At 35.7% G+C, this 15552-nt stretch overlaps 1 long non-coding RNA gene across 1 annotated transcript; it reads left to right on the top strand.

Moving 5' to 3' along the window:
- The first annotated feature begins 11720 nt into the window (after positions 1-11720).
- Positions 11721-14868, top strand: LOC148787457 (uncharacterized). The gene is made up of 2 exons (XR_016066415.1): positions 11721-12239; positions 14345-14868. It is a non-coding gene; the product is annotated as an uncharacterized LOC148787457 (long non-coding RNA).
- The last annotated feature ends 684 nt before the right edge of the window (positions 14869-15552 follow it).

The raw sequence follows: 15552 nt of genomic DNA on the forward strand, positions 1-15552 counted from the left end.
TATATTTCAATCTCTTATTATATTTTTTTTTCTCGATTATCGCTTCTTAGATCTAGTACAAACTTAGGCATCAGAGTTCTAACTTGTTGTTTTGCAAGTCTTGTTTCTTAATAATTAGTGTGCATCAGCCCAAGTTTGAAACAACGATCCAAGCTCATTGTGTTGGAATAGGCAACCAAAAAAATCAATTAGATTGACGATTTTGAGAACCATTCAAGAAATTTTTATTTAAGAAATATTATCCTGAGGGATATGGTATATCTTCATTTACGGTGCATGTATCTATTGTGCTTATCAAATTACATCAAACACTGGGCAAACAGATGCCCACAGACCACTTAATAACCCATGTAGTTGGGCTGCACATTGAATGGCGGTTATGAAACCAACGTCTGAGGGTTGGTCTGAAATATAAGTCAAGGACCTCGACACTGGGCATCGAGAGTCCTACTGAGACTTGCATTGAGTATAGCATTCATTAGATGAATGATGCGATTCATCGGCGACAGACGTTGGACGAGTGGATTAGTTGATAAGGGGTCAACTAACTGAACTGATTTGCGAGGATCGTTGTGTGGAAGCCTTAGAGGCTTGTTTGGTATGACTTGAGTTCCCAGCTCTGATAGTACGGGGGTACTCCTCAGATTTGAGGAATCACGATAGTCACATGCATACGATGACTGGCTTGGGTTTGTGCGAGAGAGGTGACTGTGTCACAAACACGATCATCTTAAGCCTTATCCAGTGTAGTTGGAGTATGTAGCGAGGACGGTGAGTTCCAAAAAGAGGATCCATCCCCTTTCAGTACACGATAGAGGTATCTCCCACACACTTGAAGATGTGTTAACGGTATATAAAACTATGGCCACAGTTGTTAATCGAATAGAAAAAGTTGTTTCCTATGTCGAGAAACTTGGTGTAACGCGATCTCAACTATTAAGCATAGAAGCCTAGTCTAGCATGGGACCCGACACCTAATTCCATGCTCTAGACCAAGGCCAGGAGACGATAGACGGAAGGACAATACCCGTATGGACTCGAGAGCCTAAATGTTCACACGGTAATTCACCTAATCTCTAATGCCATGGACTGTTGCTAGATGGCCACCCATGGTGACGGGCTTTCTTGATTAAGGGATAATCAAGATTTATGAATTAAATAGGATTTAATTAATAATAGTCTTAGAGACTAGCCCAAGTCTAGCTGAAAGTTGAACCTAAAGAGTCACATATAAATCACCGAAAAGGAACAAAAAATTAATTTGGAATTAATTTCACAAGTAATTGAATTACTTGAAAAGAGAGAGAGATCCAATGGATCGAAAATGGCCTAAGAATAAATTAATAACATTAACTTATATTTGGACTTGTCCTTATAATTTAATAAGTTGGATCTTATTAATATTAAGGATAATTTGGGCTTATGTATTTAATTAGATTAAATACAAATTGAGCTCAATCAAATTAGATTTTCATTAAATTGAGTTTAGATAAAAAAAAATCATTGCGCTTGTGATTTTTAAAGGTAAAAATTGGCCAAGCCCACTAATTTTGATCCTATGGAAAAATCCATGGAAGGAAATAAATGGATAGCAAATTGTATTTTTGGAAGGTGCAATTCTAGCCATTTTGGGGAACTCTTTATTTGGAATAAAGAAAAATATGTAGATAATAGAATGTATTTAGAAATATTTTTAATTATCAAACAAGGTATACATATGTGTAACATAATTATTTATGAAATAATTATAACTACAATTACACAATAGAAAAAAAATCCCTCCACTCTTCCTAGCCATTCGGTCGCCCCTCTCTCTCAATGCACTTGGTGTATTTTTTCTCTCATTCTCTTCTAACAAAGAGAACGTAGAGATTCCAACTCCTGTATGCTGTGGACAAATTAGAGGGCTGCTATGTTGGAACCTCAAATGAAATATATTTTAAGCGACCGTGAAAAACAAAAGGTATCATTTTTTTCACCCTTGTGTTTTTTGATTTTGATACTTTTTACATCAGCCCCATGTATGTTTTTATTTTTGTACATTGAATGCTCGGGTACTCCAAGGGTACACCCCTTAGATTTGATTAATTCTCGCATATATTTTTCGTTATTGTGCGTTATGTTTTATCCTTCCGCTAGTGCGTTCCTGGGTTGTACCACGCAATCCTTCAGCACGCACGCAGGCAGGGAAGCTAGCGCATAGCTTGGGCCACGCAGAAGGCAGGTCGTGCGCCAGGTACGATGAAAGCACGTGCTGCAAGGCCGACGGTCGACGGTTGGGCCATTTTTCACTGTTTTTCGAAATTTTAATTTTCTGGAATTTTTTTTTCATTGTTAATTATGCTGATTTTAATTTATTTTGGATAAAATTGGATTTTGTTAAAAATTGATTGCATAATTAATTGGATTTATTATGTGCACTGGATGCACATATTTTTTATCATCCTTTAATTGCAAATTGCGAACTTGTATTTTTTTCGTATAGTTTATTTTGTGATATTAGATATCTTGGATTGTAATATTACGTGGGATGTATATTATGAAATGTATGGATGGATGATCACGAAGCCCACGACCTCTTGTATGTTTATGTTTATGGTTGGAATGCTATCTTCTCTCTCTGTCTCGGTTTTAGCCTTGGAATAATAAGGTTTGCTATCTCCCTCCTTTTGTACTGACCCCGAATTCTGATTAGGATTTCTTTTTAAATATAATGAGAGTAGTATAGGAATTTTGGTGAGGTTTTTTATTTTAAAGCAAGCCCATGGAGAAGTTACAAAGCCCGTCTACATATTGATGGGTAAATTACTTTTGTAATAGCATAGGGCCACCTTAGACTGACCACAGACTCATTGCGGGCTGTGGGTTGCACAGGTTGGGCTCGTGATTATTCCACAGGAGTATCTTTAATTATTTTATATGCGATGCATTTAATACTTTTTTTTAAATGCATTTATATATTTGACATTTGTGCATGCAAACAATAATGTGTTTAGGTCTCGATCAACAACTCGAAATTAACTCTCACTTGGTTGGACGAAGTTAAAGTGCTAGGGCCCAAAATGGACTTGGATTAAAATGCTTTGATTTGTCCAAAAGTTTCCATCCACAATAATGTGGTGGGAAGCTGTCACTATCCAAGTGTGGTCTCACGAGTCGTGGCATGTTTGGACTAGAGGCAAACTATACCATTATTGTGAACAAAGAAACATGCTCACTGTTTTCCTATCTTACGAGTCGTGGGGGGCGACAGTTGAGGTGAGATTTGGTTGTTGCATTGAGCCCAAAGCTAATTAAATATTAAGCACATAATGGACTTGGATCGAACTAGCATTTCGATCTGGCCAGGCCTTCCATCCATAACAATATCATGAAGATACTACCGCTATCCAAATGTGGTCTTTAGAGTCGTGGCATATTTGGAATACAGGGAAAGCTATACTATTGTTATGAACAAAGAACACACTCATTGTTTTCCTGTCGCATGGGTCGTGGGGGGTGACAATTTAGGTGTGATTTGATTGATGGGTTGGGCTTAACATCGAGTTGCATGATTCGGTTGGAGTCCTTGAGATTCTATGAAAAAGTGAGGCAAAATATATTGGGAATCTCATGGAATGAGAATGTCATGAGTTTCCTCCCACAAGGCGTTTTCCATTTGAATCGTAAAAGCAGGCATGGTAAATTATTCTTTTGGATTTCAAGCCCACTAAGAAAGGATTTCTCAAAAGCCCACTTGATAGTAGTGGGATTTTCTAGAAATAGTGGGAGGGGTTAACGACTAAAAGACCAAGTCTTAACTCAAACTCAATATACTATGATCTACTTATTGTTTCTTCTTTGTGTTTAGAATGCACGTTTTAGATCCATTTTCCAGTTCTATTTTTTAGATTTATTTGATGGAACACAATCAATTAAATTTGCTTCGAAAATCAAAGGATTGCCCTTGATTTTTGAACCTAGCTTATGTCATAAGAAGCCACTTCGATCGGACTTGCGAAAGGAGTCCTTACCTAAAGAACGTTTGACGTTCGGGATTAATGAAAGAATCGGTATGGCTCGGCAACGCGGCGGAAACATGAAATTAAAAATTATTTAAAAGTGTTCAAAGGGGTGTGCCCTTTGAAATTCCCTGTCGTTTGGTGTGTGTCAAAAGTATAATAATAAACAAATAACAATGCTAGACAAGTGCCTAGAGGATGAAATAAAAACATAGAAACAAAATTAAAACCTTACCTTTTGTTTCTATAGTTGAGCAGCAATGTGCATTGTTCCCTTTACGATCTTTCGTTCACTTTAGCATCCAAATTAGAATCTCTCTAATTTGTCCACACCACACTAAGGAAGAGATATAGTTCTTACTAGAAGAAATAACAACTCCAAACAAACACTATTGATTAGTGGTTTTGGAATGTTTTATATTCTAAAGTTAATCCAATTCAATATAGAACAAAAGGAGAACATTTTTGGAGAGAAAAAGGGAGCAAAATTTCGTGGCTAAGGTTATTGGTTATGCATGATATGTGTGTAGTTTTTGTATATTACATACAATTGAATTCAAAATTCAATAACCATCAAGTTTGCCTCCAAGACAATCTATACACACACATGCACATAACCTTCAACCATGATGAAAATAACCACTCCATTATCTTCATCATGGTGAGGAGCTTCAATTCCTCCTTAACTTGCCCCAATCATCCTCAAATGGGCTTGGACTTCAAATATGCACCGGGCTCGATTTAATCAAATTAAATCAAGTCCAACCAAAGTCCATTAGATAATAATTAATTAAATTAAATTTAGCCCAACTAAGTCCAAAGATTTATTTAATCCAATTAAATAATTCTAAGCCCAAACTCTAATTAATTAATCCAATCAATTAATTAAGCCAAACCAATTAAATTAATCCAATTAATTTAAAGGTGTTAAATCCAAAATTAAATAATCTAATTAATTAATTCTTGAGCCATCCATCAAATGGATTATTAAATAAATGATCCAATCATTTAAATATATTCTCTTTGAATTAATTTAATCGAATTAAATTAATTTGTTTCTTCTCGAATTAATTCCACTAATTCCATAGTGATTTATGTGTGGTTCTTTAGGTTCACCTTCATCTAGACTAGAGCATTATGTCTAACACAAATAATTAATTAAATTATTTCTAATTAACCATTAAGAGGAAACGCCCATCACCATTAGTGGCCGTCTAGCAACGACTAGAGACTAGGTAAATGTTGGAGTGAATATTTAGGCTCTCGAGTTCCATATAGTATGGTCCTTCCGTCGACCATCTCCCGGCCTTAGTCTAAGGCATAGAATTGGGCGTCGTTTCCCATCCTGGACTAGGCAACTATGCTAAATACTTGAGACGCGTTACTCTATTGATCGAAAAAGGAAACCATTTTCTATTCGACCAATTACTATGGCCATAGACTTAGAGAGTCTAAACCAGCGCATAGGAGATATATTCATCATATACTGATAGGGGATGAATTCTATCTTGAAATCCACCATCCCCAATACATAATCCGACTACATTAGAAAAGACTTATAATGACCATATCGAAGACATAGTCATCTCTCGCCAGATGCAAGATATCGCCATCGTATGCATGCGATTGCCATGATTCCTCAAGTCCAAGGACTAATCCTATACTATCGGAGTCGAGAATTCAAGTCATACCGACCAAGGTTCCAAGGCTTCCATATGACGTTCCCACGAGTCAGTTCAATCAACTAGCAACCTTGTCAACTAATCCACTAAAATCGCATAGACATTCCATGTTTGTCGCCCATGAAACACGGCACTCATCCAATGAATGCAGTACTTAGTGCAAGTCTCTATAGGACTCTCGATGCCCAGTCTCGAGGTCCTCGACACTGAACGTTTCAGACCAACCCTCAGAAGTTGGTTTCATAGCTATTATCCATTGCGCAGCCCAACTACATGGGTTGTTCAATTGGTCTGTGGGCATTTGTTATAACGTTAAAACACCTTTCAACGTAAATAGTAAGCACAACAAACACACGATGCCATAGATGAATGCTCACTACATTCATCAAGATAATATCACATTAATAAAAATTGTTAAATGGTTTTCAAAACTGCCAATTGGATTGGCGATTTTGGGAACCATTTAGCAATTTAGTGGGAGTTGTTGAAAAATCTTACCAGAATGAAATTCTCACTCGTTGGAGTTCTTCCTCACAATGCAACAATTGAATGGTGTCTCTGATAAGGGAGGGATCGAACCTTGTTGGACTTGGTTCGATTGATCTTTCACTGACGTGAGGAGTAGCTCCTTGAGGAATCAAGTGAAGAGACACCTCAGTCAAATGTAGCAAACATCATTTATAATCGGATTCTTCCACCAACTCACTATATTCCAACCTGCTGAGGGATGACTAGAATTCCTTAGTTACCTAATAGGTACAGGTTTCTGAGTTTGACTAGTCAATTGGATTATGATTCGAAGACATAAGGAGAAGCGATGTAGGATATCAGGTTGGATGAATGGCTTAGAGCCATGAGATTCGACATGGAGTACAAACTAAGTTTGAAACTTCCTGTATCTAGAATATTCGTGTAGAAAGGTCAGGCAGGGTATGACTCAGGTCGAGAATGACTTAGAAGGTCAGTGGGAGCTTAGTTGTGTTCCTAGTATTTTAGGTGTGAACGTCTTACTCATTTGGAATGATGTGAAGATGTTGGGAAACACTGAAGCATGAACATTATTCAAGCAATTTTCCATGAAGGAATTGGATTCCATTCCTTATCATAGGGTTAAGCCATCCAAGACTCAGTCCTCGAGGGTTGATGAGGAGCTTAGAAAGATGTTAGACATCCTTTATGTCTTTTGCCGTTGACAACATGGGTATGTGGTCTGATGCACTAGGTTGAATGTTGTATGTGCTTTGAGCACAACCATGGATATCGGGAGTGTATCGATAAGGCATTGCATAGGAGTCAAAATTACTCTTTAGTAACTGAATAAGGATTAAAGAAATGTTATTGAAGCAAGTCAATAGAGAGTTGATTCTGGAAGGTATGGCGACACTAGTTTCCAGTTATGGGTGACAGGTGGCTAGTCTCAATTTGAATGTACATTCAGACTTAATGGTGATGTGGTGGCTTGGAATGGTTTCAAGCGGGATGCCACAATGATTTTCACCATGAAAGTCAAATCTATAGTGACTTTAAATGTTGCTCAAGAAGTTTTTTGAATGAAAATCCACATCTAATGGTTGAATGTGGAGCCTAGCAGGGCCAAGCCAATAGTTAGCTGGAGGATAACAACTAGGCAATGGAACAAGAAAAAGGGCCGAGATCTCATCACAGATTCAATGAATATTCTTAGACTCCACCATCAAGTTGGACCGATGGTAGGAAGAGATGACGTACTGTTGGACCGCGTCATTTCGGCAAAAAATATGGTAGACCTGTGAGACCAAGCAACGCATATTGCTCACTCACATAGGTCTGAGGGATATGGGCGATTAGCTTTAGGTCAAGTGGGAGATTGTTATAAATGGTGACCAGAAAGCCAATTGTTGGCGGTTTTGGGAACCATAAATGTGATATTATCTTGATGAATATAGTAAGCGTTCATCTGCGGCACCATGTGTTTGTTGTGCTTACTATTTACATTGAACGGTGTCATAACGTCACAACAAATACCCACCGACCAATTGAATAACCCATGTGGTTGGGTTGTACATTGAATGGCAGCTATGAAACCAACTTTTGAGGGTTTAGTCTAAAAAGTTCCAAGTCGAGGACTTCGAGACTAGGCATCGAGAGTCCTATAGAGACTTGTACTAAGTATTGCATTCATTGGATAAGTGTCGTGTTTCATCGACGACAGACATGGGATATCTATGCAATTTTAGTAAATTAGTTGACAAGGTTGTTAACTGATTGACCTGACTCGTGAGAATCATCTTTTGGAAGTCTTGGAGGCTTAGTCGGTATGACTTGAATTTTCGGCTCCGATAGTACAAGATTCTTGAGGAATCATGGCAGTCGCATGCATATGATGGCTGTATCTCGGATTTGATGAGGGATGATTGCGTCTTCGATGTAGTCGTTATAAGCCTTTTCTAGTGTAGTCGGATTATGTATTCGGGACAGTGGTTTTCAACAAAGAATCTGTCCCTTATCAGTATATGATGGATATATCTCCTATGCGCTCTAAGATGATTTAGACTCTCTAAGTCTATGGTCACAAATAGAAAATGGTTTCCTTTGTGGTTCAATAGAGTAAACGAATTTCAAGTACTCAGCATAGTTGCCAGGTCCAGGATGGAAACCGATGCCCAATTCCATGCCCTAAACTAAGGTCGGGAGATGGTTGACGAAAGGACCATACCTCTATGGAACTCGAGAGTCTAAATGTTCATGCCAATATTCACCTAGTCTCTAGTGCCGTGGACCGTTGCTAGACAGTCACCCATAGTGACGGGTGTTTTTTATTAATGGTTAATTAAAAATAATAAATTAAATTAAATTTAATTAATTATTTATGTTGGACACAATGTCCAAGTCTAGTTCAAGGTGAATATAAAGAGTCACACAAAAATTAGTATGTAATTGGTGGAATTAATATTGAATTAATTCGAGCAGAAACGAATCAATTTAATTGAATTAAATTAATTCGAGAACATATAAATATTTAGATCATTTATTTAATAATCCATTTCATGGATGGCTCAAGAATGAATTAATTGGATTAAATTAATTTTGGGCTTAACACCTTTAAATTAATTGGGTTAATTTATTTCGTTTTCCTTAATTAATTGATTGGATCAGTTAATTAGAGTTTGGGCTTAGATTTATTTAATTGGATTAAATGAATCTTTAAACATAGTTGGGCTAAAATTAATTTAATTAATTATTATAATGGTCTTTGGTTGGGCTCGATTTGATTTGATTATATCAAACCGGGTGCATACTTGAAGTCCAGGCCCATTTGAGGGTAGTTGGAGCAAGCTAAGAAGAAGTTGAAACTCCTCACCATGATGAACACTATGGAGTGGTCATTTCATCATTGTTAAAAGTTATATGCATGTGTGGGTATAGTCGACTTGGAGGGAAAACTTGTTAATAATTGAATTTTAAATTCAATTGTATTTAATATGCAAAACTACTCACATCATGTATGACCAACGCCTAAGCCACGAAATTTGCTCTCTTTTCTGTCCAAAAATATTCTCATCTTTGTTCTACATTGAATTGGATTCAAGTTAGCACATAAAACATTCCAAAAGCACTAAAAAATAGTGTTAGTATGGAGTTATTTTACTTCTTGTTCTTTGTTTTGTCTATCAATAGAAAAGAACTATATATCTTCCTTAGCGTGCTGTGGACAAATTAGAGGGGTTCTAATTTAGATCCTAAAGTGAACGGAATGGGAGAGCGTAAAGGGAACCAATGCACGTTGCTGCTCAACTATAGAAACAAAAAAAAGTAAAGTTTGAATTTGTTTCTATGCTTTTCGTTTCATCCTCTAGCCACTTGTCTAAAATATTTATATATTGATTATTATACTTTTCACAAGCACCGAATGTCCGAAAAATCTCAAAGGGTGCACCCCTTTGAACCGTTTTAATTATTTTTTATTTCACGCTTCCGACGCGTTCCCTGACCATACCGATTCTTTCAGGTATATATATGTGTGTATTAGTTATTTGGAATAATTAATAAATGAATGCATAATACATAAAATAATTTTCTACATCCTAACTCCACCTCTCGGCCGCCCCTCTTGAATACACACTTGGTGTGTATTTTTCTCCCTAATTTTCTTCTAGAAAAGAGTTGGGGGATCCCGATTCCATTGTAGTGTGGGCGCAACTTTAGGGAGTTACTACATTGAAGCCTTGGGTGAACGAATCAAACGAAGGAGGTGCGAAATAAGAGGTAATTTTAATTTACAATTTTTGAAACTCGTTTTTATTCAACCAATAGCCCCATTAAGTTTATTATTGTTGTTTATTATTATTAACTACATCGAATGCCCGGGATGTCCAAAGGGTACACCCCTTGAACTATTGTTTTATTATGTTTCCATTTTACTATACGCATTTTTATCACCGCTTTCGCTTGCGCGTTCCCAAGCCGATCCACTCACACTTCGAGGTGCCTTTCAATTGTGTCACAAACATGATCATCATAAGTATTTGTTCACTACAGTTGGAGTATTTAGCAATGATGGTGAGTTCCACGAAGAGGATCCATCCCCTGTCAGTATGTGACAAAGGTATCTCCTATTCACTTGGAGATGTATTCATGCATTTTGAATCCATGGCTACAGTCGTTCATCGAATAGGAAAAGGAGGTTCCTATGTCGAGAAACTTTGGAGTAACGCGATCTCAAGTATTAAGCATAGATGCCTAGTGCAGGATGGAAAGCCTCACCTAACTCCATGCCCTAGACTAAGGCCGGGAGGCGTTAGACAGAAGGATCTTACCCGTATGGACTCGAAAGCCTAAATGTTCACACAGTAATTTACCTAGTCTCTAGTGACATGGAACGTTGCTAGACGGTCCCCATGGTGACGGGCTTTCCTGAATAAGGGTTAATCAAGAATTATTTTAAATTGGATGTAATTATTATAAGTGTTAGACACTAGCCAGAGTCTAGTTGAAATGTGAATCTAAAGAGTCACACACAAATTATCGAAAAGAAACAAGGAATTAATTTGAAATTAATTCCTTAAGTAATTGGATTACATACGAAGAGAGATCCATTGGGGGAAAAAAGGACCCGGAATGGTATTCATTTGTATTGGGCTTGTCCTTATAATTTAATAAGCTGAATCTTATTAAATAATAAGGATAATTTTGGCTTATAAATTTAATTAGATTGATTACAAGTTGAGCTCAATTAAATTGATTTTTTATTAAATTGGATTTAAATAAAAATTCACTAGGCTTGTATTTTTAAGAAAAAAAATTTGCCAAGCCTAATTGTTTTGAGCCCATGAAAAATTTCATGGAAGGAAATAAATGGCTAGCAAATTGTAATTTTGGAAAGTTCAATTCTAGCCATTTTGAGAATCTCTTTATTTGGAATAAAGAGAAATATGCCTTATAAATAATAGGATGTATTTAGAAACATACTTAATTATAAAACAAGGTATATATATATATATAAAATATAAATATTTTGAAACATAATTATAATCATTGTTACACAACCAAAAAAAAGAAATCCCCTCTTCCACCAAGAGATTCAGCCGCCATTCTCTTTGTGCACTATGTTGCAATTTTCTTCTCTTCTAGCAAAGAGGACGTAGACATCCCGGGGGCTGCAATGTTGGAGCCTCAAGTGAAGATCAAACGATAGTGAAAAACTTAGGTATCGTTGTTCACCCTCTTTATATTCGGTTTTATAGTTTTTCATCAGCCCCATGTTCGTTTATTTTATATTACATCGAACGTCTGGGAACTTCAAGTGTACACCCCTTGAATTCGTTATTTCTATGCGCTTTAATTTTTGTTATTATGCATTTTTATTTTACCGCTTCCACTAGCACGTTTTTCGATCATACCATGCGATCCTTCACATTGGACCCGTGCTATTTTATCACACATCACTCCTATTCATAAAATTCCTATTATTTTTGTTGATTAATACTTATAATTTTAAATTTAATTGAAAAAAAATCAAGATTCAAACACAAAATTAACTCTATAACTAATATTACTTTTTGTACTTTTTTATCACAAAAAATAATAAATATCTTTGGTTATGAATAATATTATTTATTTATTAAAAAATTAATTCAAAATTAACTCTAAACTTTCCCTCCCAATTTTTAATAACACAAATTTTCATTTCCCCCTCTTTCTTTTCTTCTCTCTCTCTCTCTCTCTTCCCTCTTCCCTCTCCCTCCCCCTCAACTTCATTTTCACCGCCTTGCTCTTCAACTCTCTTCCTTATTCTTTCTTCCCCCTCGCTACTCAGCCCCGCCTGGGCCACCCTCCTTCCTCTTCACTTTTTCTTTTTCTTCTCCTCTTCTCTTTTGCTTTTTTCTTTCTCTTCTCCTCTTTTCGGTTTGTTTCTTCCGCAGTCGTTGACCCACCATTTGTCACCTCAGCCGATTTCCTTCCTCTTCTCTTTTTCTTTTTCTTCTCTTCTCTTTTTCTTTTCTCTTTCTCTTCTCCTCTTCTTCTCTTCTTCTCTTCTCTCTTTCTTTCCGTCGCCGCCGTCTCTCTACCGCCCCAGGTATTTATTTTATAGTTTTTTGTAATTTTCTTTACTTATACATATTTTAAAATTTTATTATGTGCTTTTAGAATTTTTACACATTTTAGGTTTTTACTGTTAATATGTACTGATTTAATTAACCATTTACAAATTTTATTTTCATTACAGATTTTTTTTCTGACTCTGTCATCGTCCATGTATTTATTTTATTTTTAAAAATCTTTATAGATTATGAGTTGTTATGTATATTGAATTGCTGGTATATTAAGTTGTTTGGTAAATTGATATGTTGGTACATTGATTTTTTGGTATATTGGTAAATTGGTATGTTGGTAAATAAATGACACTGTGGCAAGCAGTAGGAGGGAGAGCAACTCCTTTACGATTGTAAGCAAATAACCCAAAGAATGGACTAGTGAGAATCAGTTTGCAAGAGTGAATCACATACTTCCACGAAACAGCAGAAGGATATGGTTTCATAGTACTTTTAGTTTCAGCTAGCAGGTAACTGAAACTAGAAGTACTACGAAAACCAAAAGCATGGGCAATGAAGATGATTAAGTTTAACAATCCTTATAATCTTACTATAGAGTTGGTCCTTAATGATGGAGTCCATATATTCCTAAAGATGGGAGTGATAATTCTATGATCTCTAATTTTCTCCCAGACCGATGGACTTTACAAAGCCATCTGCAAGTAGTTAAGGACATTGTTCTTGCAATGCTTGTTTAGTGTGTCGAGGGCCCAAAGTGAGTTATTCAATCTAAGTCTACACCAAAGTTTGGCTAGAATGCCTCAACAACGTCTCTCAGGTTTCTGACACCAAGGCTTCCCTCAGCAATGGGGTACCCAGTATTGATCCATTTGGTCTATTAAATTTTTTTTCTGAGAAGCGGTAGTCCCCCGAAGTATCTAGCGAAGAGTTTGACTCTCAATTTAAAACCTTTAAATAAACTAATTAAACTTAGTTAACCCTCAATTTAAAAATTTAAGTAAACCAATTTAACTTAGTTAAGTCTCAATTTAAAACTGTAAGTAAACTAATTTAACTTAGTTAACTTTCAATTTAAAACCTTTAAGCAAACTAATTTAACTAAGTTAACTTGCAATTTAAATTCTTCAAGTAAAACTTGAAGTTCATGTAGATATGGTACCAGGAGGTAAATGTCATAGGGTTACATTATCGTCCAACCCACCGCTTGTTCCACCATCACCGGTAGCTTGAGAGACACCATCCTCATCTCCATTTGTAGCTCCATTGCCATCACCCGCATATATCCTCACCACCACCACCACCACCATATGTATCAGTGCCTGAAGTTACCTCCCATTGAATGTCATTACTCCAGAGGATATCATGTAAGATAATTTATATTATTGAATTGTTAATAAAATATTTTTAAATGAATTTAACCCAATAAGTAAGTGAAATTTCTCCAATCTTGACATGAAAAACTCCATCTCCTAGTATTCATTGTCCTAAATCTCACAAATAGTCCTCATATTTAATTTAAAATCGACTCCCAAAAGAAAAAGAATTAACAAAACTATATTACTTATCATAATTGAAAAGAAAGAACGGAAAAAATATAGTACAAAGTTATCTTAAGAAAGTATCGGTAACAATGAAGATTCTAACAAAGGCAAGACAAATAATCTTATACTGTCAGTTAAAAAGCAAACGAAACCCCTTTGAGGTGCGCAAGCTCAGGCTTGAATCGCCCCAGGCTGTGCCCTCATCCACCCGATAAGTTCCTTGTGATAGCGTAACCCATTTGAGGCGAATGGCAAGTGAAGCTTGCAATTGATGCTCCTCATAATTTTTATTGTTTTGGCATCTGATCCCGGTCGCTCAGCTACCTTGCGTTCTCGAAATGGTTTTCGGACCTGAGAAAAGAGGAAATCATTAGGCTTGGGAGATTTCCAACTAAAACTCTTTGATGTTTAAGTCATTAAAAGGGTTTGAGATAGAATCTCAATGTATTTAATATAGATTTTAGTGTAATAAATATCTTACCATAAATGAACTGTGCATGATGCATTTATAATGTTTGAATAGATCACCTTGACTATCTGAAGGGGTTCACTTGCATTGTGCCACGTATTGTGATCTTACTTTGTAGGATATCAGGCAAATCAACGACCCTCAGTAATGGATCTTTTGAGCCGAGTTGCAGGTCGGACCTGATCTCGATTGAGAGTGCGTGGATCTTCGGCCTGACCGTGTAGTAAATGCCCATTTTAAGGGCATATCTGTGATTTCATTGATAATTTCCTTAATCCCTATCGACATCCACAAGCTCGCAGCTTAGAATGTACTTTCTAGTTGATGTGGTGAGATTTAGCTCAAATTTGCATACTCCTAACGTAACAACCCAATGTATCCAGTAACAAACTAGGCATATATCACTGGCTACATCACCATACAATTTAAATAATAGAAGAAAATTTTGTTAACCATGTGTGTATAGGGTATATTATTATAGGCGTACACGGATTGATTTACTCATTAAATTTCCCTTTTTTTTTTGACTAGCTTAGAGAATTACAGTAATTTATACTGGATACATAGGGTTGTACTTTAGGAATAAGCAAAATTCTCCTATTGTAATTTTTAAATCAAAATAAAAATTATGGTCAAGACTAATATCATGGTGACATATAAATATGTGTACAAATAATTAAAAAAATGCCTAAGAAACAAAATCAGGTCAATTGACATTTAAATTTTACAACACCAGCCCCTAAAAATTGAGATATAGAATAATAACATTGGATCATAGATAATTAAGACTTCCTTATTCTTTTTTCAAAGAAAAAAAAAATTACCATCAAAATCTTTACTTGCATAAAATAAGTTATAATAATAATTTTACCATCAAGAAGAGAGATAGGCATCTGATAATAACAATTAATTTATTTTGATTAATCAACATAGAATTGTCCTCCTTAATTCTTAAGATTAATCAAAGAAATTTCTTCAGGGGTATGAAAAAATACCAAGAAAAATAAAAATAAAATCCAAATTTTTTTAAAAAAAATCAATATTGTCATCATTTATCACTCAAATTTTGTCGACCATCAAGAAAAACTTCAAATAAAAAAGTGATAAAATGATCAATATTAATACAAAATAACAGAGCATGAAAGAAATATAAGTGTGCAAGATGATGAAAAAGAGATCAAAGGAGAAATTGCACGAGAAAAGAGTGAGGCAACGTTGGGTGTTTTATAGTAGAAATTTTGTTTGGTAGATGGTGTGTAAGAATTCAAAATAATAATTTCTCCAAGATTTCGATTATCTTTTAAGGAAACTACGCAATGAACATAA

Source organism: Sesamum indicum, linkage group LG7, assembly GCF_026168435.1.
Source record: "Sesamum indicum cultivar Baizhima isolate 11 linkage group LG7, ASM2616843v1, whole genome shotgun sequence".
Lineage (NCBI taxonomy): Eukaryota > Viridiplantae > Streptophyta > Magnoliopsida > Lamiales > Pedaliaceae > Sesamum > Sesamum indicum.